Genomic DNA, 24,782 nt, shown 5'->3' on the forward strand with positions numbered 1-24,782 from the left:
CCAATTGCCCCTGAGGACTCTCCTACTGACTTGCTCAACCCACGAGTCAAGTCCCTATTTCAGGAAAACAACCTCTCAACAGGGAAGATAATCAGATTTGCAACGGAGAAATCTTCCAGAGAAACGCAAGGAGCCCAGACTGAAGAACTTCCAGCTATGAAGGCCCTCTCCGCCCTAGCAAGGAGGCAAAGCGAAGGTGAGAGATCTCCTTCTGCACAGAGATGGGTTGTGGGTTCATTTATGGCCTGGGAATTTCATGGGGCCTCCTCTGAGTGTGGAAATCCATGACGTGTGAATGATTAGGTCATTCATCCAGCCTCTGAGGGTGTGATAATGCCTGGGTCCTGGTTTGGTCCTGAATAGGGTAGGGAGGCCATGAGAAGGTAGAGTCCAAATGAGCTGTATGGCCCAACATCAGGAGTCAAGTGGAGCCCATAAGTGGAGCCTTCCTTGCACTGGCTAGGCTGGCCTGGTATACATTCCCTGGGTTCCTGGTTTCTGCCTCTTATCCCTGACTGGTGCTGCAGCTCCCCTCCGACCGGAACCTTAGCTGAATTTGGTCAGAAAGGCTGGGACCCTGATGCTCTGCTCAGTTCAGTTTTTCTGCCACAGATGACTCTTGCTCCTCTGACTGCCTCAGATTTATATCCCCGGGAGACTTATGCTTCCCAGAGACCAGTGTAAATCAGGATCAACATCACGACCCTGTCCTCTCTGGCATTCAGCAAGATCATCCGTCAATATCTTTTTGTCATCCCTGATGTCCAGAATCAGGGATGTCAAAAATAGCATGCGTGCCCACACTCCTCTAATCCACTCCCATGCAGACATCACCAACTGATCTCTGCAGTCTTCTCGGTGAACCTCGATATGGCTTCAATACACGGTTCTTGGCAGCCACAACCAATCAACTGATGCCAGCATCAAGATGAGTGAGAGGCATTGGGCCCCTCTGCCAGATCCTTCTAACAGTCCATACCTAGCTCCTTGTGCTTTAGGGTCTAACCTATCTTGGTTCATCCTGAAGCCCGTCCTGATTCCCAGCCAAATCAGATACCTTTGGCGCAGTCCTCAAAGACTTCACCTGATTCCCCTGGTCCCTAATTCAGAGGCTACTATCCTGCCTTAGGAGGGGAACGCTGCATATTTCCACCTGGAAAAGTCTGTGGCCCCTAGCCCCTACCCACATCTGCTCTTCTCATTCCAGGCCAGCTGTGCACATCCCACCCAGCCCACCCCTGTTCCCGTTCCCTGACTCCAGTTCACCATCCCACGCTGCTCCTGGAGGAATGTTTTCTAAAGTCCAAATAACAGATAAAGACAAGAAAGTGAGCAGCTTGGGCTTCCAGAGTGTCTGGAAGAAAGTGTCTGAGGCTTATGCCTCACCCCTATGTTTGGGATTGCTGGTTTATGTGGGCTTGTCTGTCTTATTTGACTGTGAGCTCCTAGAGGGCACCAAAGGACCCTGTCCTGTTTGTCTTCATTTCTGTCCTACTATCAGCACACTGCAAGGCAGAATGGCCAAATGAGTGTGCCACCATGCATTCTTGGGCCCTGACATGGATGTTTATGCTCTCTGCCTCCTTCTCTCCCACGGGCCTCCAGTCATGTCCAGGGAATGGGCATGAACAGGGCACTGTCTCAGGTTTGAGATAGTAGGCGTGCCCAAGAGATAACAAGAAAGGACCGAAGAGAAGAAGGCTGAGCACCCCCTAGGGAGCGCGCTGGCCAGATTGCCATAAGCATGGACACTCTGAACACTCACTCGGCTAGCTCATTCCCTCCAGAAGTTGTGCATCTAGTCTGGAAAGGGACAGGTCCCATGAACAAACAGAGCATTCTGGACTATGGGTAGAGCCCAAAAGAGGTTCTAGAATCTGAGCCCAGAAGTACATCCAAGATGATATGCAGGACACTGGTCTGCCTCCACCTGAAATGCATTCTTTCTCTTTCCCTCTCCCTCTCTTTTCCAGACTCAGATGCCCCTGGGCATCATTACCCCCTCAGGCCTGACCTCAGCCTCCCGGAGGTGCCCCACTCTGGGGCAAACATGCAGAGACACTTACTAGGTTCCCAGTGAGTGAGGGGCAGGCCAGGACATGGTACATGGAACAACATGCTCCTGAGAAATAGGAGTTCTGCTGTAATCCTTGCAGTGGCTGGGATACAGGCAAACCCTCAGGACTGGCCACCTCTGACTGCGCCCCCCCCTCCTTTTGAACCTGTCAAATTGGTGATCCATTGTTTAAAAATGTTAACAAATTTGGTGTTGGGGAGGGTGTGAGCAAATGTGTATATGTTGCTGGCAAGAAGATAAATCTTTCTGGAAAGCAATTTGAAACCACCTACCAAAAGTCTTTGAAATAGGCCATGCCCTTATGGATTTATTCTAAGGAAATAATCAGATGTATCCTATGATTTATGTATCGGGATTTTTCATTGCAGCATTATCATAGGGAAAAAGTGGAAACCATTCAAATTTTAAACACAGGAGATTAGTTAAATAATTATAGCAATATAAATATATAAAATTTCAATTTTACGTACACATTTACAAACCTATGCCCAGAAGGATAAACAACAATATATTAACGGTGGTGATACCTAAAGGGTTAGATCACGGCTAATTTTAATTTTCGTCTTTGTGCTTCTGTGCACTCCGCCCATCTTCTCCTGTGAACGTGTAATACTTTTGTAATCTATAAAAGCAAGACATGTAGTCTTAAAAGACAAAAAAAAAAAAAAAAAAGGACATGCATCCTGAAATTTGGCTGTCAGACTGCAAGTTTGAGTAGAAACTGTTTGACTTTTTGAAAAAGCCTAGTGATCTCATGTAAACCAACAAATGATTAAGCCTGACAAAGCACGCACAACCAAATCAGGTCCCGAAATGTGCTGCTGGTTCCCCGCACTCGTGGGGCAGCAACTCCGGCTCCCAGTGTGCACAGGTAAGAAGTAGAAACCACAGGCCCTCTATGTTGCCACCCAGCTCCCCAACATTCTCCCATCTAATCCTGCCAAGCACTGCTGCAGGAACTCATGGCAGGTATCAGCATGGACCCCATTTTTATAAAGGAGGGAAGGCAGGCCCTGAAAGGTTAAATGTCCCACTCCAACTGTCCCTCTAGAGAGAAGCCAGGCAGACACCTTCATCCAGGTGTCCTACCTCCAGCTCCCACAGTCTTCCAACTGTGCTGGGCTGCCTCATGTCATCGGGAGCGCAGTGGATAGGAGGAAGTTCCCATGATTAAAGAGGGAGAAATGCTAGGCATCAGTGCTGGGAAAATGACCTAGATTAAGGCAGCGGGATTTGTCCATCTGGAGGGGCTCTATCATTGTCTTGTCCTGTCCAACAGCAGAGCTAAAAAGATTTCAAAAAAGATTTCTCAGCTACACAGGACTTTGTCATCCCTTTCTCTCCCTTCCAGAAAGCACTTCTCAGTTTGTAAACACCTCGTCTCTCTTACAGTAAAAACAAAGCTAAACACACCTAGGAGTTTGGCCTATCTCCCCTTATCACTCAAACATCTCTAAAAAGGTGTCTAGACATTCAACTCTCCCTCCTTGCTCCCTCCAGCTCATGCCTCAGCTCCATGCACTGGGGGTGAGGGAGAGCTCTGTGGCTAACTGCCCCTGGGGCAGAATCCAGGAGACACGGCAGTCTGGGGCAGAATCCAGGAGACACGGCAGTCTCACTCTTCCTGGATGCTCAGTTGCCTTTACCACTGCCCTTTCGACTTCTCCTGGAGGCCCCGGGCCCTTGGAATCTGGGCACCTGACTCACAGCTCTGCCTCCATGAACTCCTCTTCCTCTGCCTGCCCCAGGTGTCTCCCAGTGCACCCTGCTCTGTGACTGCTTCTTCCTGGTGACTCAGCCCCTCTCATTCCCAGGAGTGCTGGCTGCTCCAGTGTGATGACAGGTGATGGTAAGGGCCAACCTGACATGCCACAGGGTGCCCAGATTAAACGTTGTTTCTGGGTGTGTCTGTGAGCATGTTCCTGGATGGGTTTGGCATTGCAATCCGTGAATTCAGTAAAGTGTCTTCCCCAGTATAAGTGGGTCTTGTCCAGCCTGTTGACGTCCTGAACAGAACAAAAGCACAGAAGAAGGAGGACTGACCCCTTTTTTCTGCCTCCCTGCTTGAGCTGGGACAACTCCCCTCATCTTCTCCTGCCCTTGGACTGGGAAGCACACCATCAGGTCCCCTGGTTCTCAGGCCTTCAGGCTCACGCTGAATCATACTGCTGGATTTCCTGGGCCCCCAGCCTGCAGGGGGCAGATGGTGGGACCCCCTAGCCTCCATAATCCTGCAAGCCAATACCAATTTCCCAGTTTTTATATCTTATATTTAAGTTATATATATGTACATATCTTATATATGTATCTCACCTTATATGTACATATATGATCTTATATATTTGTGTGTATATATGTATACTGAAGATATTTTATATTTATGTACATTTATTTATTTATTATTTTTCTTAAAGATTTTATTTATTTATTTGACAGAGAGACAGAGATCACAAGTAGGCGGAGAGGTAGGCAGAGAGAGAGAAGAAGAAGCAGGCTCTCCACTGAGCAGAGAGCCCGATGCAGGGCTCAATTCCAGGGTCCTGGGATCACGACCTGAGCCAAAGGCAGAGGCTTTAACCCACCGAGCCACCCAGGCGCACCTATATTTATAGAGTGTATATATTATTTTATTTTTACATTTATAATATGTAAAATATTTGTATATAATATATACAAATATATCTATTTGTGTATATATGTATATATAAAATATTTTATATTTATATATTTTTACTTTATATTTTATATATACATATGTAAATTAGGAGTATTTTTCCTAAAACTTCTTGACCTCCTGGATATTTCTTTTCTTTCATAGCCTCCCCCCATTTCCCAGAGTTGAATCTAATATCAAGTCCTGCTGATTTCACTCCTGAGTAACCTCTTCCTGGCCTCCCTTTGCCACCCCCGTCCCCGCTGCCATTATCCCAGTTCAGGCCTCACATCTTATACCCGGACCTACACCCTATTTTCCCAGGAGGGGCCCCACTCCTTGTTTGAACCTTTGCAATCCGCTCTGTCCTCGGCAGCCACAGTGACCTTTCTAGATGCCCGATCATGCCACTCCCTTGTTTCTGAGAGCCCTTCCACGGCTCTTCACTGACCACATGCCACCCTCAGATCCCCGACCTTCATATAGACCTCTGATTCTAGACCCTGACAGTTTTTATGGTGTCACCAAACCCCCTTCCCCACCTTCTGATTGTTATTAATTTCAATACTGATCCACCTGGAGCTCTTCCCACTCACCGTGCTGGCCTGGGCCTCCAAGTCTTGGCTCAGGACTTCCTGCCTGGAAGGCCTTCCTCTCCACATCTTTGCTCCCTTGGCTCAGGGGACCACTCTCCCTTTAAGGCTCAGCCAGGGTGGCAGCACCTCCAGGAAGCAGAACCCAGGCAGGGAGTCATGATCCCTTACACTCTACACATTGGATTGCCATGATGACACATCCATTGAGCAGGCACTCACAATGGGCTCAATATTCCTGCATTCCCTAGTTCATTCTCAGTGTAATTCTAGAAGGTGCTTCTATCGTCATCCCATGTTATCTGTGAAGAAAGCGAGACATGGAGGTTCAGGGACGTCCCCAAAGTCACAAAGGCCACACCAATTCTCTTGATGGTTCGCTTATGGTCTCCCTCTGCCTCAGAAAGGCCTGGTACCTCCTTCTCACCCTCCAGCTCTCTGCTTTCTCTAGGAGACTTTGTCTAACCCGCCCACCTCGAGTCTGGCTCAGAAACCCACCTTCTGCATACCTGCGGCTTCCTCAACCCCCATCACAGCCCTGATCACTCTGCCGGGACTACGGACTTGCCCCCAGCGGGGCTCGGGGCTCCAAGGAGGGCCTGGGCAAAGCCTTCTAGATCACCAATGGGTCCCCACTGCCTTGCACTATGCCAATAATTCCTGCTCAAATTACTGCATGCTTTGCTTCTTTTCCCACTGGAGGCTGAGCCCTGGTCTAATAACTCTGTCTAATAACTTCAAGATGGAAAGGTGGCTGGAAGTGGACTGAGGGGAAAACTGGCAAAAGCCTAGAAATCTGCCTGTTAAACTAGGCAACAGAAATCTGGACTTCCACTGGCTCTGGAGTGATGTTTTCAAAGGCTTCTCTCCAGATGGAAAGTCAAAACAGACAGTCTATGAGCATCTTCTCATGAGGGCCCGTCCGTTCTCCACTCTGGTTCTCCGGGCCTCTCCATCAGTTTTGTTTATTTTTCCTTTCCAGTAGTGAGTGAAATGTCTATAAACATTTTTCTAAATGACTAAGTAAGTTGAATGAAAAGTAATGATCTGGGTGTCAGGGGACCCGAGGGTTAGAACAAGGCTAGCTACTGACAGCAAGACTATGGACAAACTACTTTGCCCTGGCTGGGGTCGGATTCCTTATCTGAAACACTGGGACTGTAGGTGGAATGGCTCAGTTTTTTTCTAAATGGAAAACACTCTATCAGGGCCTACGTCACCTGGCACTGTGACCTCTGATTTTGCCTCCTCTTCATCGAAACCCCACACACCCCCTCTAACCACCCCTGACTCCTTGTCGTTCCCTGAACATGTCAGGCCCACCTCAGGGCCTTTGCACTTACTACTCCTGCCTGTCTGAAACACTCTTCTCAAACAGACTCCTGGCTCACCCCTTCACCTCCTTCAGGTCTTCACACAAATAGCATCTCCTCAAGGAGGCCTCCCAGACTATCCAATCTAAAATTGTAACCTCCCCACCCCAGACCTGTCCTATCTTGCTTCTCTGCCTGTCAGTTTGCTTTGCACTCATCAACAACTACATACATACATATATATTCTACTCATTTAGTTGGTCTATTATCTGGTCTGTATGTTAGAATGCAAGTTTCAGAGGACATCAGTTTTGTTCCCTGCTGCAATCCCTGCCCAGGATTTCAAATTGTGCCTGGCACACAGTAGGTGCTCAGTCATATTTTTTGCATGAATGAATAATTCGCCATCAGAAGCACACAGTCCCATAAACGAAGCCCGTGAAATTGTTGCTGAATCCCAAACAGCTCTTTCCTTACAACTGTCAGGGCCAGAGAACAAAGGTGACACGCCTGCCTCGCCCTGGGCTTGTCTGTGTGTCCCCATCACAGGGCCAGCCCTTGCTTTGCGGGGGCCCCACCCAAGGTTTCACTTTTGGGAACCAATGATTAGCCTATAGAAAGAAGCCCAACACCAAGCCCAAGCCACAGTCCTGCTAATTGTCCTCCGTGTGCGTACCCCAGCAAGCTGGCTAAGTGCTTACAGCCATCTCCAAAGGACAGCTACGAGGACGGCGGGCAGACCCGCATTCCAGAAAGCACTGCTTTGAAAGCAGATGTCGCAGATTTCCTTTCAAGTATTATCACTCACTGTCATGCCCGTTATGGATTTTTCAATCGACAGCTCCCCAGGCAGTAGGTGCCCGCCAGGCAGAGACGAGCTTCCTCTCCCCATGCTGCCGTAAGGGCCCCCCCTGCACCCACAGGCGCACACGACAGACTTCACTGCTGCTCGGAGGGTGACTGCTCAGCTGCAGAGGCTTCTCTGGTTTCTCTCTGGAGCTCAGGGTGGGACCCCGGAGCTTGGCCACCCTCCTGACACCCTGCATCCCTCCACTGGAGCAGCCCTGTCCAAGTTCCTGCGGGTGCTGGGCACCAGCTTCAGGAAGATAGGAAAAGGAGCCAGAAGCCCCAGGGGCAGCGCCTGGCTCTCCAGTGCCAACACTGGTGCTGACCTTGCTGGCTAGACCTCTGGAAGAAAGCAACGTCACGGCCACAGCAGGAACCAGGAAACAGACGTAACTGGGAGAACAGGGTAATGGGCCCTCTCTCAATACCTCAGGCAAGCACAGCTCTGGGAGTAAAAATCAGCTCCCTTTTCCATGTCTGCTTCCTCTCAAAGTTAGTCACCTAACCTCCGGGCTTCAAATATTGTCTCCATTCTAAGAGAGAAGCCTCCAACGTACTGCAGACACGCTCTCTGCCCCCAGCTGCCTCCCCACTGGGTCCTCCTGAGGGCCAACAGACCCCACTGATCTCCGCACCACCCAGCCTGTGCCCCCACCTGGGGCTGCTCTGTCTCAGTTAAAGGCAGTCTGTGCTGTTAGTGCTCCAGCCAAACCCTTGGAGCCATCCACAACTTCTCCCTAACCACCTCCACCCAATCTGGCAGCAGGTTCCGTTTGCTCCACCAGCAAAATCCATCAGGAACAGGCCCGCTTCTTGGTCCCTCTGCTACTGCTGCCCTTGTCCCAGTGCCGCGCCCACCCCCCAGCCCCGGTCTTGCATCCATATTGCAGCAGCAGACTCCTGCCGAGCTCCCAGCTCCTCCCTTGCCAGACCTTCTCGAGTGTACAATGCACACACACCAGACAGGGTCACTCCTGGAAGGTCGGTTAGGTCAGGCCCTCTGATCTGCCCACAGGTCCCATCACACTCAAAGTAAAAGCCAAGTCCTTCCTGTAATGTAAGGAGGTGTTGACTTGGTCCCTTCCTCCCTCTCTGACTTTATCACCTGCCACTAGTCTCCTACAGCTCACTCTCCTCTGGCCACACTGGCTCAACTCTGTCTTCAAATGTGCCAGGCAACTCCCACTTCAGGGGCTCCGTGATGCTGCTGACTCAGAGCCTGGGGTTCTCCAGGAGGTGGTGGTACGGGACCCCAAATTCCATCCAAGGAGCTCTCCTCCTTGAGCCTAAGAAAGCGACCACTGTGCCCACACTTTCAAGCAGTTGCATCACAGATTGGGGTTTCTTATCCTTCTTCCCAGCTAGATCATGGTTGTCCAAGGTCAAGGATGGGATCTCACCATCAGTGTTTTCCTAGGTCCTGCTCAGAGTAGGTATTCAAGTCATGTTTATGGATGAATGGACGGATCAATGGATTGATGGACAGATGGATGGATGGATGGATGGATGGATGGATGGATGGATGGACAAAAAAGTTGGGTTTTTATAACCTTCACAGTGCTTGAGACATTTTTTCCTAGCTGTGCTTGACTGAACAGAGAGAAACCAAATCATATGCTCTGTGTCCCAAGAAGACTCACCAGAAGCCAACCAGCCCATGTGCTGTCTCCAAGTAGGGCCACGCTGTTCTCCAACACAGCTGAGTGCACAGCCCCAGAAAGAGAATGTTCTTCCTGTCTTGTGAATGACGGAGCTGCCGAAACCACAGCCTTCTAGACATATTTTCCCAACTGAGGACAGAATCTTGCCCCATCTCAGCCTCCATTCAAGATGGACATGGAGGCTTTAGAAAAGTCCCATGTGGCCGCAAGGCAAGAGAGGATCTGCAGAAGGAGGCAGACTCAGCCCCGCTGGGCATGGCTACCGATGAGCCTGCTGTTATTCTGGTGTGCTTGGGCATCAACCCCATTTTACAGCTGAGAAAACTCAGGCTAAGAAAAATCACCACATGTTCGCTGGATAATACACAGTGCACAGCAGATTAACCCAAGAACAATTTGGTTCCAAAGGACAAGCTCATCGCACTCTTCTGGTTGCTTCTTACTTTCCCCCCACCTCTAAAAGGGGGTGGGAGACTAGGGAGGCAAGAGCGGGTGCCATGTGGGCACTGGGTCTAGGCTTCCCTGTGCCCGAGGAAGGAAAATGTCCCAGGTGACATGCCTCCTCCATCTCTCTGCAGCTTCCTGGGTCACAAAGGCCCGTTTCCAGAGGATGCTGCTGGAACATGGGTCAGATAGAGGGCTGCCATGGGGGTGGAGGGGGTCACCGGCTGCATGCCTGTATTCCTGCCATCTCAGTGTTAATGGGGCTTGATTGGCAGGCACGGGCCAGGACTAGGGATTACAAAATGCTTTGGATCAAAGTCAATTGCATGAATGGATGGGGATGGCTGATTAAAGTAGTGAGTTCCAGAATCACAGAACCATTGAATTAGCAACTCATAGATTCACCATGAATTATAGAAGGCATCTAGGGAAACTCCCTATCCAGCTCAGACTATTTTCTCACACCAGAGAAATCCTCAGCAGGAAAAGAATGTGTGTGCATGTACCCAGGACCCTAGGGGACAAGTTATTGTGGCTGGCCACCAGAAGGACATGGCTCTTAAGTATCCTGCCCTGTCTTTAAAAAAATGCCCATCTGCATTTGACTTGCCTTCTGTCCCTCTCTCTCTGCATGTATGTGTATACATAGATATATAGAGATAAAAATAATAATATAAGATATAAGCTTTAATACTGCTACCCCTGATAAAACCAGAAGTTATGACATGTTTAGCCTATAGATGAGGGCACTCAAAATACACCATGTATCCTCCCTGGGACCATAGTGTATTTCACTGATTTTTTTTTTCACATTTAACATTTAAATAACTCAGGAATTGGAGGAGTTTTACAATCAAGAGCGTGTCACAGCTTAATTGGCAGTGTTTTTTCTCTCTTAGTGGTGCATGAAACAATGGCGCATCTTACAATCGATGGAATGTTAAATTGCTGAGATCCAAGACACACCAATTTGAGAAGTATGCTAATGGCATCTCTGATTGATCAAACCTTTGTTTGAGCACCTCAGAGATCAGGAGCTCACTACCTTGATTAAAGCTATGAAAAATTTCTTCTTGATGCTTGGCTGAAATTCACCTATCTCTAACATCTATGGAATGGACATTGTCCTGCTCTCTGGGACCATCCAGAATAAACATTTATTTGTCCTCAATGTGACAAATCCTCAAGTCACCCCCAAGTCCTCTCTTTAATTGCTCTTCAGAGATCATTACTTCTCTCATTCATTCTTCCCAAACATTTACTCAGTGCTGGGTCTTATGCTGGAGATACAGTCCATTAGCCTCAAAAACACCTTGTTACTAATCGTTGTTTTATTGCGTGTATTTCCTTCCTCTGGACACATCCACCTCCCAAGATTAGAGTCTATACTTCTATTAACAGAGCCATATGAGGTTTGGCTCATCTTCTATTTATAGACAACTGAAACCTCTGTAGAGTTTTCACATGTCAGAACCTCACTGTTATTGATTTTATTTTATTTATATTCAATTAATAAACATAGAGTGTATTATTGGTTTCAGAGGTAGAGGTCAGTGACTCATCAGTTGTATATAACACTCAGTGCTCATCATATCACATGCCTTCCTTAATGACCATCACCAGGTTACCCTCATCCCCCCACCTCCCTCCCACCAACAATCCTCAGTTTGTTTCCTATGGTTAAGAGACTGTTAGGGTTTGTCTCCCTCTCTGGTTACATCTTGTTTTATTTTTCCCTCCCTTCCTGCTGTTGATTTTAGCTCACTCTTTGATTTTGGATTTTCTCCTATTTGCTTTTTATCACACAATCAACACTAGAACAGACATTAAGGAGTTAAAAGAAAATAACCCACAGTCTCACGGTCCTCCATAGCCATTGCTTCCTTTTTAGATTTTCATCCAGTCCCTGTCCATAGAAGACCTACTTTACATGCTTGTAATATGGGGAAATAACTTTGTATTCTGCTTTTTCCACTGAAAATAGTATCATAAACATCTTTCTATATTACTAAATAACGTTATTATAATTTTAAATGGTTGCATAAATCCATTAGGTAGATATACCATAATTTTCTTCGTCATTCCCCCATTGTTGGACATTTTTACAGTTTCCAATTTTTCATCATTATAAATAATGCTGAAATCAACACTTTCACACATATAACTTTCTTCTTCTGGTGAATTATTTCTGTAGGATATGTTCCCAGGAGAGGAGTTACTGGGTCAAATGACATGAGCATTTTATGACTCTTGATACATGTTGTCAAACTGGATTCCCAAAGGATTAATTTACATCGCCACCAGCAGCATGTGACAAGTGTGCCCGTTTCTCTGCATCTGTGCCAGCACTCTCTTTCCTGCTAAAGCTCTTCGAACTAATTTACTAGGGTTAAAGTGCCAATTGATTGTTTTAATTGACTTACTTTGATTACTTGAAAGACGGAATAGCTTTCCTCTATATTCACTTGCTGACTCTATTTCCTCGGGTATGAACTCCAGATTTTTTACTGCCTTGGATGGGATCATTATGTAATAAAGAATAATCCTTTCTTGGCATAATATGATTCAACAGTCAACTGTTTCCTTCCCGTTGGAGATGGTTTTTGTTACACAAACTTTTACATTTGAATATAGTCAGATGAGTACATTGTTTCCTTTCCCTAGGTCCTTTAAAGTACAAAGCTTGGCACTGCTCTTTCCTATAGCAACATATTTTATTTTAATTCAATGATCCCATCTATGGGGAATTATTTTATTCTTTTTTTGCCAGCTGACGTCAAACTGCCTGGGTCTGAACCCGCATTCCCCCTCTTATTAGCTTTGTGACCTCAAGCACGTTATTTAACTTCTCTGTGCTTCATCGGTAAAATAGGGATAATAATTGTGCCTACCTCATAGGAGAGTCATGAGGATGAAATGTTAAGACATAAGGTACTTTGACGAGGACCTGGCACCTGGCCAGAGCGGAAGCAATGGGAGTTGTCCTTATAATCATCATTGTCCTGTGTTTCCGCTCTTCCTCCCTGCTCGGAATCCCCTGCAAAATTTCCAAGTGTGATGTCTAGGGCTTCAGCACTTAAACTGGACACCCCAGTGCTTGGACATTCATATAGTCATCTGGACTCTTAAGGTGAGCTTGTTTGATCCATTACAGTCCCATCATGAATGAATGCAGACAGAAGTATCATCAGTATATTTGTTTAAGCCATTGGGAAAGCCAAGTTGTTTCACGTGTAGGGCATTTCTTCTATTCCAGCACCTCAGATACCCATCCCCAGGGAATGTGGGAAGTGTGGCATGAGCTCTGGGACACGTGCCCTCTTGTCCTGGCACCCTCCCCAGCACTGATGAAGGTCCAGGCACATTCTGTTTTAGGCAGTGGTCCCCAACTGCAATGGCCCCCTTGCCTCCAATCTGCCCCCTGCCCTCCTCACCATCCCCACTGTGTCACTTCCCTGCCCAGCACTCTTTGATGATGGCCTCTCTCTGCAAATAAAGCCTAGATTCCTTCCCATAGCCTCCCAGGCCCTGCACGAGCTGGCCTTTGACCCTCATTGAACTCAGTTCCTGCTACTCCTGCTTCTCACAGTCTACACTTCTGCCCTGCAAGATTTCTTGCATGTGCTCAAATACATATGCTCTTTATTTCTTCTGACCTTTGATTCCTTCCTTCCTTCCACCAAATATTTACTGAGTGCCTAATGCGTCAGGACCTGTTGTTCTTGGAGCTGAGGACTCAGCAGAGAACAACAATAATAGTGCAAAAAAAAGACAAAGTCCCTGGCCCCCCAAAACTCACATTCTACTAGGGGAGACAGACAAAAAGCAAATAAACAAATAATTGTTATCATATGTGAAGGGGTAAGAGGGAGAAATAGGGGTCAGAGTGCTGTGTTATACAGTATGGTCAGAGAAGGCCTCTCTGATGAGGGGGCATTTGAGCAGAGACCTGAAGCAGAGACAAAGGAAGAAGCTGGGGCCTCCAGGATAGAGCAGTGCAGGCCAAGGGAACAGAATGTATGGATGCCCTAAGGCTGAGATGTGCTTGGCTTGCCATTTCTCTGCCCCCTTCTACTTCACAAGACCCGTCCTGGTCATGTCATTCATTATCAAATGCAATCTGCATTATTCCTAAATAATTTCTGAATTCCTGGAATGCATTATGGAAAAAAGCCCCAAGAATATGGCTGGATAAAAGTCTTAAGGAAAGAGCAGGAATTGAAGAGCTGGAAGTAAAGGTTGAAAAGCAGGGAAGCAAAGCCATCATGCACAAGACAGGGTCTCTGGCAGCAACGGTGTCCTCGGGAGGGTCAACCCTGGGGACTGCAGGCTCTGGGAAACATCCCAGGGTCCTGTGCTGACCCTGATTCTCTACCATAACTCCATTCTGTGGGGTCAGGAGAGGTGAAGAGATGGGTTGGAGAACCAATCGGGACATACTTTGGGAGACAGCACAGAGTGGAGAAGGGCGCAGGACCCTGAGGCGTGGTATAACCTCAGACAAGCCATCTAACCTCTCTGGGCCTGGACATCCTTCTCCATGAAATGGGGATTCTAAGGAAGACCTTGCCCTTGAGGTGGTGATGTCTAGTGTCTGCAAAGCTCCCACCGCATTGCTGGGCACATCAAAGGTTCTCAAGCATCGTTAGATCCTGGGTTTTCTTGCTCTCAGAGCCCCTGAGCGTGGCTGCCATGGCTCGTGTGAAGACGTGGGACTGTGAAGGAATCATCGTGCATCGGGATGGAAAGGGGGAGGGGAGAGTTGTAGTCCACCCACCCCCAAACTTCCAAATCCAAGTCTCCCACCTAACATGGTGTTCTTCCCTCCTGCTGTTAAAATGAACCATCAGTGGATTCAAACTCTCGATTATCCACATTATTAAAAGGAAGAGCTGGAAATCATAATTGAAAACAGTGGCTGATTACCCCCAAATGGTCCAATAATGGGAAGAAATGAGATTGGAATATTCAATCTGATACTTCCATTTGCAGGGGTTATCTCCCCAGTGATGCTCAACTTAGGGGTTGGGAGAAAAGTCCCCCCGCAAAGAGGCAGAGAAAGGCAAGTGACCTCTCAGCGTCCAGAGCGGGGGTCAGCAGAGGAAGTTCTCATGCTCTCCCCTGACCCAGGCCTGCCGGAGGGAGATGGATGCGCATGTCTAGCTCTAGTCTCTGCCAGGACAGTGCTTAAAGGCTGGCCCTCCCACCTCCCATCTCAATGGGAAAAACCACAATCACGCCCCCACCCAGTTCTGTTCTCCATGCCTTTGGGGTCACTATGGGAAGGGCTGGCTGTGGGCTGGCAGAGGCCCCAAATGAACCATGTTTGGGTTTAATGGGCTCGCCTGCGCTGGGCACAGATAGGGGAGGGAGGGTCAAGACGGGGGCATTGTGCTGCCTCCCTCGAAAAGGGCGTTTATCAACTGAAGACCTGTGCTAATAGGTGTTAAATAGAGTTCAATGCAGAAAATTGAGAAGTAATGAGACTCAGAGCCAAGAGAATAAATTGAGAGGTGATCACATGACCAAGAGAGCCACCACCTGAATGCTGATAAGGAAGAGCTCAGACCATCTGAGAGTCCTGGGTCGGAGAAGAGGTTAAAAGGACAAGCCAACTGCAAACGAGGCTGGGGAGTGGTCAAAAGCAATTGAGGAATTACCGTATTTCATCAGTTCGAGGGCACACATTTTTCCAGATCTTAGTATCTTTGAAACTGTAATGTGTCTTATAATCAGTATCATGTCAGACTTTAATTGGCAACATGTTTTTCTTCCTCTGTGGTACATCTGATCGAGCTATATGGTAACAGACGGCATCTCACATTCAATGGAATACAGTTCCAGGAACCTCGAGCAAATCTCTCTCCTTTCCAGAGTCTTTTTCACTGGGCACAGTGACCACTTATCAACTTCCCCTTATTCAATCATTGTTTACTGAGGGTCCGCCATGTGTCAGATCCTGGGCTAAGCACAGCTGTCAACAGGGATCACGACAGTCCCCATGTCTGCTTCTTGAGCATGTTAGGAATCCCCAACATGGGTGGTCTCATTTGTTCCCAGTGAGAATCGCACAGAAGAGGGCTTATCACCCTCCTCCTCTAACAGGGGAGGTCAAATCCCCACACCAGCTGCTAGCCGGCTAAGCTGGGAACCCAGTCTGCCTCCAGACCTGAGCTCCTGATCTCGGTGCTCTCCCACATGTCCCAGCCGTCCCAAAGTACACATGGGTGTGGGGAAGGCAAAGTAGGAATGGGGAACGTATGAGCGATGCATGGGATGGGAGGAGAGAGACCTGGAGCTGAGAGGCGGCATGGCATCACAGGCAGCCTGTGGGTTTGGGTTAAGCAGAGACTGGAAGGAAAGCAAGAGGAAGAGCAGAGCAGTGGGTGGCGGAAGTGGGTAGAGGAGTCTGAGAAATGAGGGCAAGACAGAGACTGGACAAAGTCCAGTGCAGACAGAAAAGGAAGAGGGTGGAGGGGGCTGATATCCCGGGCTTTCATGGCCTGGTAAGGTGTTTGTTCTCCATCCTGGACACAGAGGGTTTAAGTGAAAGCTCCCTGAGATCCTTGTACCCAAGCATCTAATGATTCTCTAAATCTTTGGTTGGACAAAAAGTCACTCTTTGACTGTGGATTCCTAAAAGGAAGGCTCTGGAGCCAGGCCTCCATGTGCAGTTGTTCAGGTTGAGTACTGCAAAAAGGTGCCGAGACAAGAGGGTGATGAGAACTAAAACCCAGCCTACCCTCCATCCACTAAGCCATATGCTCACAGGGCTGTGTCCCCTCAAGGTGACCACTTGTGCTAATTCACAAAAGCCCTATACGGCTTAGCAGGGATCCAGGTTAGCAGAGACAAGGGCTAGCTACTACCGTGGCATCCCTGCTGTGTGCCAAGCCTGGGATTAGGTATTGTGGTGAGAGGAGAAACAAACAAACAAACGAAAAAAAATAGGTGGCATTCCTTGCTCTTAGAGACCCACAAGTCTTGACCAAAGGCTCTGTTGGGAAAAATTTTTTTCACTCCCATGAAACACACCAGGCCATATTATAATAGCTTCCTTTTGCTGAATACCAACTGTGCGCCAGATGTCATGCTAGGTACTTTCCAGACCTTTTCACTAATGCTCACACTCCTCTTGAAAGGAAGAGTGGGTGATCGCATTTCCACAGGAGGGAGCTGAGAGGTTCGGTGCCTTGCCTGAGGTCACACAGTAGAGACAAGGCAATGCTCAACCAGGCAGGAGAGCAATTCTTTCCATGTGGTAGAGAGCTGGTATTTATTGAATAGAGACTCTGTGCTAGGCATTTTGCACACATTAACTCTTTCAGTCCCCATTACAATCCCTTGAGGTGGGCATTACACTTGCTCTTTTGCAAAAAATCAGCTCAGGGAGCTTGGGAGACTTCAGCCTAAATTCTCACAGCTAGCCAGAGTTTGAACCCACCTCTCTGTGAGCCTATTCCTCTGTTCTTACTCCTTCCATGAGTCTTAGGTCTCAGAGCTCCTCGAAGGCGGGGGCTGCTTCTTATTCACTCCTATTCCTTGAAGCCTACCTCGAGATCTGGCGTAGAGCAAGGGTGCAGTAAATATTCGTTGAACAAATGAGGAATGCATGAGGGCAGGGAGGTAAAGTGGGTGTACACCTTACGGGGGGGTAATGCGGCCACCTGAGAAGGGCCTTCCCCTTCCCCTCCCTGTCTTCTAGCACGCCGACATGAGGTGAGCCAGGGCGCTAGACTCTGGTATGATATCATCGTCCAATTATGTTAATACTCTTCTCCAAAGGGGGGAAATATCACTGTGCGTGATGAACTGTTTATGGGATTATTGAGGATGTGCTATGAAATCCATCCTGATTCCCCACTTACTGAGAAGTGCTGCCCAATTTGTCTCAAATGTCACATCTCTATGTATTAATTTGCTACTCCACAGTACTGATTACAAGGAATGTTCTCCAACTCCCAAGGCAGAGCCATCGGAAATGGGGCAGGTTCACTCAGGAAGCGCACACCATCCCTCCCGGGCAGAGGAAATGGACACTCATTGCCTCCCACCCTAGAGGAGGCCTTGCCAGGCCTGCTGTTCTGGACCAGAGTGGCCTGAATGGTGCAAATTACATATTCAGTGTGTGTGTGTGTGTGTGTGTGTGTGTATATATATATATATATATGTATATATATATATATATATAGTCAGAGAGCTTCCATTAGCCCAATTTTAAAATGTCTGCATAATGTCCCAGAATCGGGAAGCCCTTTCAGAATGAGGAAATTGTCTGAGAGGTAGAGACTGAGATGGGAATCAGCAGGCCTAATAACAGGAAGGAATAAAATCAGGAGGGGGTCCATTTCTGGACCCCAGGTTCCCTGTGTGCAGAGTGTCATGGTCACCTCCCACACTGCTCCCACCTCCAAAAGCCATGAAAGCACATTCTGTCCCGGAGCTTGCTTCAAATCCACCTCTCCTGGTCCAATGCCACGGGGAGCGCCATCTTTGTCCTTTTGTCCCCTACCTGGGTGTCTGCCTGACCCCCAGTAACGATGCTGCTGACCTTCCACCCGTAGCAGAAGGTCGCCCTGGCATTTTTCAGAAGGGACACCATAGTGGGCATGTCTTCTTCCTCCCCTGCCCGGTGGATGGGGCAAAGGGGGTGAGCCATGGCTGTGAAGGTTTGGCTTGGCTGAAAATCAGTAACTGCACACAGTAGGCACTTGAGAAATGAAGTGAAGGAAAGAGTGAAGGAAAGAGTCTCTACCCTCAACTTCATGCACGACGTCAGCCCCTCTGGGCTCTGCTCTTCAGGGGACTAGTGGTTTGTGGGTGGGCTTCGGAGCATCTGAATTAGGTGAAGGGAAATATGGAAAAGTGATGTGAGCATGTATGTGAGCATGTACATGTATGTGTGTGTGCACGCATGTGTGAGTGAGTGTACATGCATATATGTGAGTGTGTGTGCACACACAGGTGTGAGTGAACTGGAATGCAAAGACAGTCATGGCTTTCAAATCCGTGGCTCCAACCTCCAACTTCTAGGGCCTGCTGGACATGCTGCTAGCACTTTGAGCTCTAAAGCCAATACCTCTGATGCAAAGAGCAGAAGCCACCAAAAGACTAAGCTCCTGGTCCACGAGGCGGCAGGGCCTGGAGCCTCATCCCTGCCCAGCGGATGCGCCCTCAGGCAGTTCTGGGGCTCATGGTCATGGACAACACTCTGCTTCTTCCCCACAGAGACTGTTTGTAGACCGGATCTGTTTGTAGACCGGATACATCATGAATACTGGGCTGAGCATCTGGGGCAAACTCAGGAGCCAGGGGACTGAGGTGGAGCTGGGACTGTGACCTCTGGCAATGGCATGAGCTTTTCTCCCATCTCTGGAAATAATCCCAGGCAAGTAAGGCGAGTGTGAGCAGGACTTCCTGGATCCGCTGATATTTATGGAGCGGGGATGCTAGCCAGAGCCCTGTCCTGGACACATCGTGTGACTTGTATGTTCTCTTCTTTAGTCTTCCCAACTGTGGAAGCATATTCTTACCTGATTTCACATGGGGAGGTCAGAGCTCAGAGAAGCAGAATTCCTTGCCTAAGGTCGCACAGCAAGTGAATGGCGGAGATGGGCTTTGATTCCAGATTTGTATGAACTCAGGACCTAGAGTCTTGACCATTGTATGATGCCACCTCTCCCCTTAACAGTTACCAGGGAAGGGCGCCTGGGTGGCTCAGTGGGTTAAGCCTCTGCCTTCGGATCAGGTCATAGTCTCAGGATCCTGAGATCGAGTCCTGCATTGGGCTCTCTGTTTGGCAGGGAGCCTGCTTCCTCCTCTCTCTCTCTCTACCTGCCTCTCTATTTGTGATCTCTGTCTGTCAAATAAGTAAATAAAATATTAAAAAACAAAACAAATAAAAAAAAACCAGTTACCAGGGAATTTGCAAGAATAAGCATTCTTCATCCTTCTAGATTCTGTGGAGATACTACATTAACTAGAACAGGCCTGATTTTTAAGGAAGCCTCCAGTATTTTGATAGGGAGATCCCAAGATAACAGTCAGAGTCCGCTAAGCAGAAATACCTACTTTCAGATCTGGATGATGAAAATAGATCTGATTGACTGAGACCCAGCGCTCAGGCATGGGTCCCCCGTCATGAAAGTGTCTGATGGACAACTCTGGATTAATGGTCCGAAAGTGCAAAGGTGAAACCAGGATTGGCCATTTAAAACCTGCAGAGACTCTCATCTAATTGACATTTCTGATCTGCTTATAATAATTCCCGTTTACATGCCGGTGAGTCTGGAATACATGGAGACAATCTCATAGCCTTTCAGATTGTGCGTGGAGAAGGCAAGAAGCCTGGCGGTTAGGCTTGGAGAAATAAGACCCAAAGACACATCAGGGAGAGTCACACTGGGAACAAACTGAGAAGTAAGGGACTCGCACACACTCAAAGATGGATAGGGCAGACCAGAGCACTGGAGAGCCAGAGACAGAAATAGTCCCTGAAACCAAGACAAACACAACCGAATTCCAATGGGATTTAAAAGTGAAATGTAAAAATAAAAGTCCAAAAGAAAAAGATGAACATTTAAATGAATATTTATCTGATTGTGACATGAAAAAGGCCTTTCCAAACATGACACCAAAGGTAGATCATAAAAGTAAATTTTTTAAATTTAAAATCAGTGGCATAAAGATTAAAACTCCCACACATTAAAAGGAAACTCATAACTTTAATATCTTTAATATACAAAAGCCACTTATGAGAAAAGAGATTAAAAAAAATACTAACACCTCAAAAGAAAAGTGGGCAGAGGCGGGGCAGGGAATTTACAAAATGATCTACAAAAGGCCAGTAAGTGAAGACAGGTGCTCAACCTCCCCTGTCATCAAAGAGTTGGAAATTATAACAACCAATGAGATGTCATTTTTTATCCATTTTAATCAACGAAACAGATTTAAAACTCACCAACATGCAATGTAGATAAAGTAGGGGGCAGAGGGTTAGGCTCTCATGTGCTGTTGGTGGAGGTGGGCATCAGCATAACCTTTCCAAGAACACAGTGGAATTATGCATTAAAATGTAAAATCTACCCACTCTCGGACCCCGCAATGGCACTTCCAAGAATTTATTCTAAGAAGATAATTAGATGAGGTTTTAAGTTGTATGTACAAGAATGTTCTTCACCTAAGTGTTCACAGAAGACTACCAGTTAAATAATTGTGATACAAGGAAACCACAATGGCTCCCTCACTGATATTCATTCAGAAGGACAAACAAAGCAGGGCTACTCTTATTAACATAGAAAAACACCGTCCTCATTACCAGAGTACAGAACTGAACATAGAGCATAACTCCAAAGGCACGTGACTCTCCAATCCCGTGCAGGTGCCTATGTGCTCATGTGGATCGCTGGCTAAACGTATACTCCCCAGAACAGCAGAGGTGAGGCTGGACCCTCTGCAGTGGATGGGCAGCCCTAGCTGGGCAGACCAGGGCAGGGGCAAGATCTGGAAGTCGGGAGGGGGTGGGGGAGTGAATGGGGTGAGGACTCCTGGGAACTCGGTGCTGGGAATGGGGTTACCAGAGCCAGCAAATGAATCTACAGGACACTCGGTTAAAGTAGGATTTCAGATGGACCATGGACAAGTTTTTAGTATAAGTCTATCCCATGGAATATTTGGGATAGACTTATACTTTATTCAAAATTTTAATTTGAATAATTAAAAATTCAAATTAACTGGGCACCCAGTAGTTTATCTGGCAACCCTAGCGAGGAAGTTCTGGAAACATCTCTTGTTGTCTCCCCAGCATGACCCATACCCGCTGGAAGGGGAGCAGAAGCCGAGGCAGACTTCCTGGGTCCTCCCATACCTCTGACTTAGCTCCAGCTGACCTGCCCATGAAATGGAGGTACCCATCTCTGCCCTCCTCCAGGAATTCTGCAGGGAGTGCAAGCTTTAGTGTCAGAGAAGCCACGGAAAAACTCCTGGTCATCAAGTAGCCTTAAGCTTGAACACAAAACTCTCAAGGCACACGCAGCTCGTACATCTGTAAGATGGAGATAGCAACGTCTGTCCATGGGGCTGCCGTAGGGATTAAGTGAGATAATGTATGTAAAGTGCCTGGCATACAGTCAGCGCTTAATACAAGTTGATCCCCTTCCCTCTGATCGGAGGCCGCAGCCCACGCTCTTGTCCCTGCGGATTACAAATCAAGCATCTCCTGCCATCTCAGAGTTAGACGACTGGCCTTTTTTGATCTTTTGCTTGAAGCACCAGCTGCCGTGGGCTGACACTCTTCACCTGACTTCACCTTTCTCCAAAGTTCCCGCAGCAGCTCAGCCCCTTATCTGTACTTTCCACTCTCCTGATGCAATGGAGGAAACAATCTTGCTTTGATAGCAGACTCTCAGGGACGTCGGCCAAGGCGAGCTACTAAGAACAGGACCCAGATGAACTAGAGAATGCAAGGGGGCCGTGGCAGCCGGGGGCAGCCCAGGCTGGTGGCATGAGGAGGGGTGTTCCTCTTCTGGACCCTGTCTATGACTTGTCCAGCACAATTGTCTAAGATGTACTCTGCAATGGAGCTGACCTCTTTCCCAGAAAGCCAAATATTCAGTCGTTCTACCTACAGGATCCCCTCCCTGCCTTCCAGGGAGGCCCAGGTAGTTCCAAAAATTCTGCCCAAGGTCAGATAGTCAGTTACAGGCGTAAGAAGCTAGTGTTTATCTGTAAGTCTGCAAATATGGGATTATCTGGTGTCTTTTTCATAAGCCCGGTGACACCCAGTGACAGACAGGCCCTGGCCATCAGGTGCATACAGCTAGCCTGTGCTTTATTCCCAGCAGTGCGGGCCGTACTTGTTCCTCCCACCTTCCCTGCCACCCGCCCTCCGCCCCTCTACTTGGGGTGTTCCAGAAGTCAGTACAATTCATACTTTTCTAGATGTACACATTGCCCCACAGGCCAGGCCCAGGCCAGGTCAATGGGGTCTGTTGAGTGCCCCAGCCTTGGCTTCTCTGTGCTTGGCTCCCTTGTTAGCACACCCATCTCTGAGCCACTCTGCCAGGCTGTGCAAAGACAGCATCTGCAGAGACCAGAGTTGGCAGAAACCCGCTCAGGTGACTGCATGGGGACTCACTCAACCACAGCAACCTGTTCACATGGGTCCAGGGTTTGCCTGGACCTTGCCCGCAAGGCTTTGTCCTCTTACCACCAAAGGCACCATTACATGGCCAGGGTAGGGCAGGCCCTTCCTCTGGCCCACTGGTTCTGCGGCAGAATGCTGCGCAGCCTCACATCTGGGCTACCTCCTCTGCTGGGCAGGTGGAAAGAGGGACTCATCAGCCTATACTTGACTGCACTATTCCATGACCTCTTTTGAACTGCTGACCCTTTGTGAAGCTGACGGAAGCTCCTGCTCAGCTCGTCTAGTAGCGTCCCCTGCAGTGATGGAGAAGCTTTCCACCTGTGATGTCCAGTATCATGGCCACATGTGGCTCCTGACCACTAGAGAGGTAGCTCATGTGACCAAGAAACTGCATTTTAAATGTTATTTAATTTTGAGTAATGTAACTATAAATATTTCCATGTGGCCAATGGCAACCATATGGGATAGCACAGCTCTAGACAAAGGGTCAACGAACTTCTTCTGTAAAGGACCAGAGAGTAAAGATCGTAGATCTTGCAGGCCATGCAGTCTCTGTGGCAGTACCTTGACTCTGAAATCGTAGCCCATGCCAGCAGTCATAGACAGCGCAGCAACAAGTGGGCTTAGCTGCATTCTAATAAAACTTTATTTGCAAAAACAAGCATGAACTGGATTTAGCCAGGGGGCCATAGTTTGTTGATCTCTGTTCTACTCTTTTCTTAAAAAAAAAAAAAAAAAAAAAAAGAAAAGAAAACACACATCTATCCATATACATTCAGAATGGGCTCAGCCTTAAGCATCTTACTCTTGATTTCAGCTCAGGTCATGGTCTCAGGGTCGTGAGATCAAGTCCCATGTCAGGCTCTCCACTGGGCATGGAGTCTGCTTAAGATTCTCTCTCTCTCCCTCTCCCTCTTCCTCTGCCCACCCACCCTGCTAGCACTGTTCACTTGTTCTCTCTCAAAAAAAATTCTTTTTTTAAGTATCAGCATTTTGCCCCTAATTTCAAGGGGTTTATAGGACTTTGATGTCTAACTATAAGCCTTGCCATGAGCCCCAAGCTACCTACAACCTCTGATCTAAAAGGTATCAGTGAATATAACCTCAGATCTGCTCTGCCTGGTAAGAAAGTGCTTGGCCTTGCTTCCTAGAGGGGGCAACGTGGGCAGAGATCAACAGGACACTCATGAAAGTCCAGGCTTCTGACAAATATCTATAAGGATGGTGGAGTGAGGACATCATAAGGGTCCAGCCAGGGTCCCCCATGCTAGCCCCTCCCAGCATCTCTGCAGACACCAACTGTGGTGTCCCTGAGTTATCCCTACCACCAGCCCCAAATACGCCCCATCTCCCTAAGGCCAACATGCTGTAAAAGGAACTCATGACCAGAGATGTTGTAAGGGATTTCTGAAGAGGTCATTTGTAACTCAAATTTAGAGAAAGTTATTTTGGGTTCAGGGACAAAGATTTGGGGTGAAGATATAGCCAGAATGACCAAGATCACAGACTTGATATTGGGAGGATGTGATCATTTTTTTCTAAAGAAATTGAGCTACCTCAAGAGACCTGTAGAGATCATTAGGTCTTTATCAGGAGCCCTCAGTTAAAGGCTAGAATTATGTCAGAAATTATCAGTTAAAGGCATGCAGAATTTTCTCTGGAGCCTTCTCAGAAACCTTTAGTTTAAAAATAATGGAGCCTTTCCTCAGGAGTCCTCAAACACTCAGGTTAAAGCATCAAACTCTATCCCCCACACCCCGACTACCAGGGATGGATTTTGCCAAAGGAGTAGGACTTGCTCTCTTTCTGTGGTGCACTCCTAGCCGGGAAAAAGGTGGTATCTCTTTCTATGTTGCTATAGCTCCCTTCCAAAAAGCCTCACTTATTCTTTAAGTTCTTGGAGGTAAGAAAGCTTTCAAATAACTGGCATGCTTTACTAGGGTATTATGCCATTACTGTTATTAATTATCATTAACGGTCTTAAAATATGCCTATTAATGATCTCAACACAAAATAGCAGTGTGAGTCTTAGCCAAGAGCAGCATAATTAC

The 24,782-nt window shown here is 47.7% G+C and overlaps 1 protein-coding gene across 1 annotated transcript in view; it reads right to left on the minus strand.

Annotated features, from left to right (window-relative positions):
* Positions 1-24,782, minus strand: part of CSMD2 (CUB and Sushi multiple domains 2) — a 593,647-nt gene that overhangs the window by 466,440 nt on the left and 102,425 nt on the right. The window lies entirely within an intron of this gene.

Source organism: Lontra canadensis, unplaced genomic scaffold, assembly GCF_010015895.1.
Source record: "Lontra canadensis isolate GAN:19392208 unplaced genomic scaffold, GSC_riverotter_1.0 scaffold60, whole genome shotgun sequence".
NCBI classification, from domain to species: domain Eukaryota; kingdom Metazoa; phylum Chordata; class Mammalia; order Carnivora; family Mustelidae; genus Lontra; species Lontra canadensis.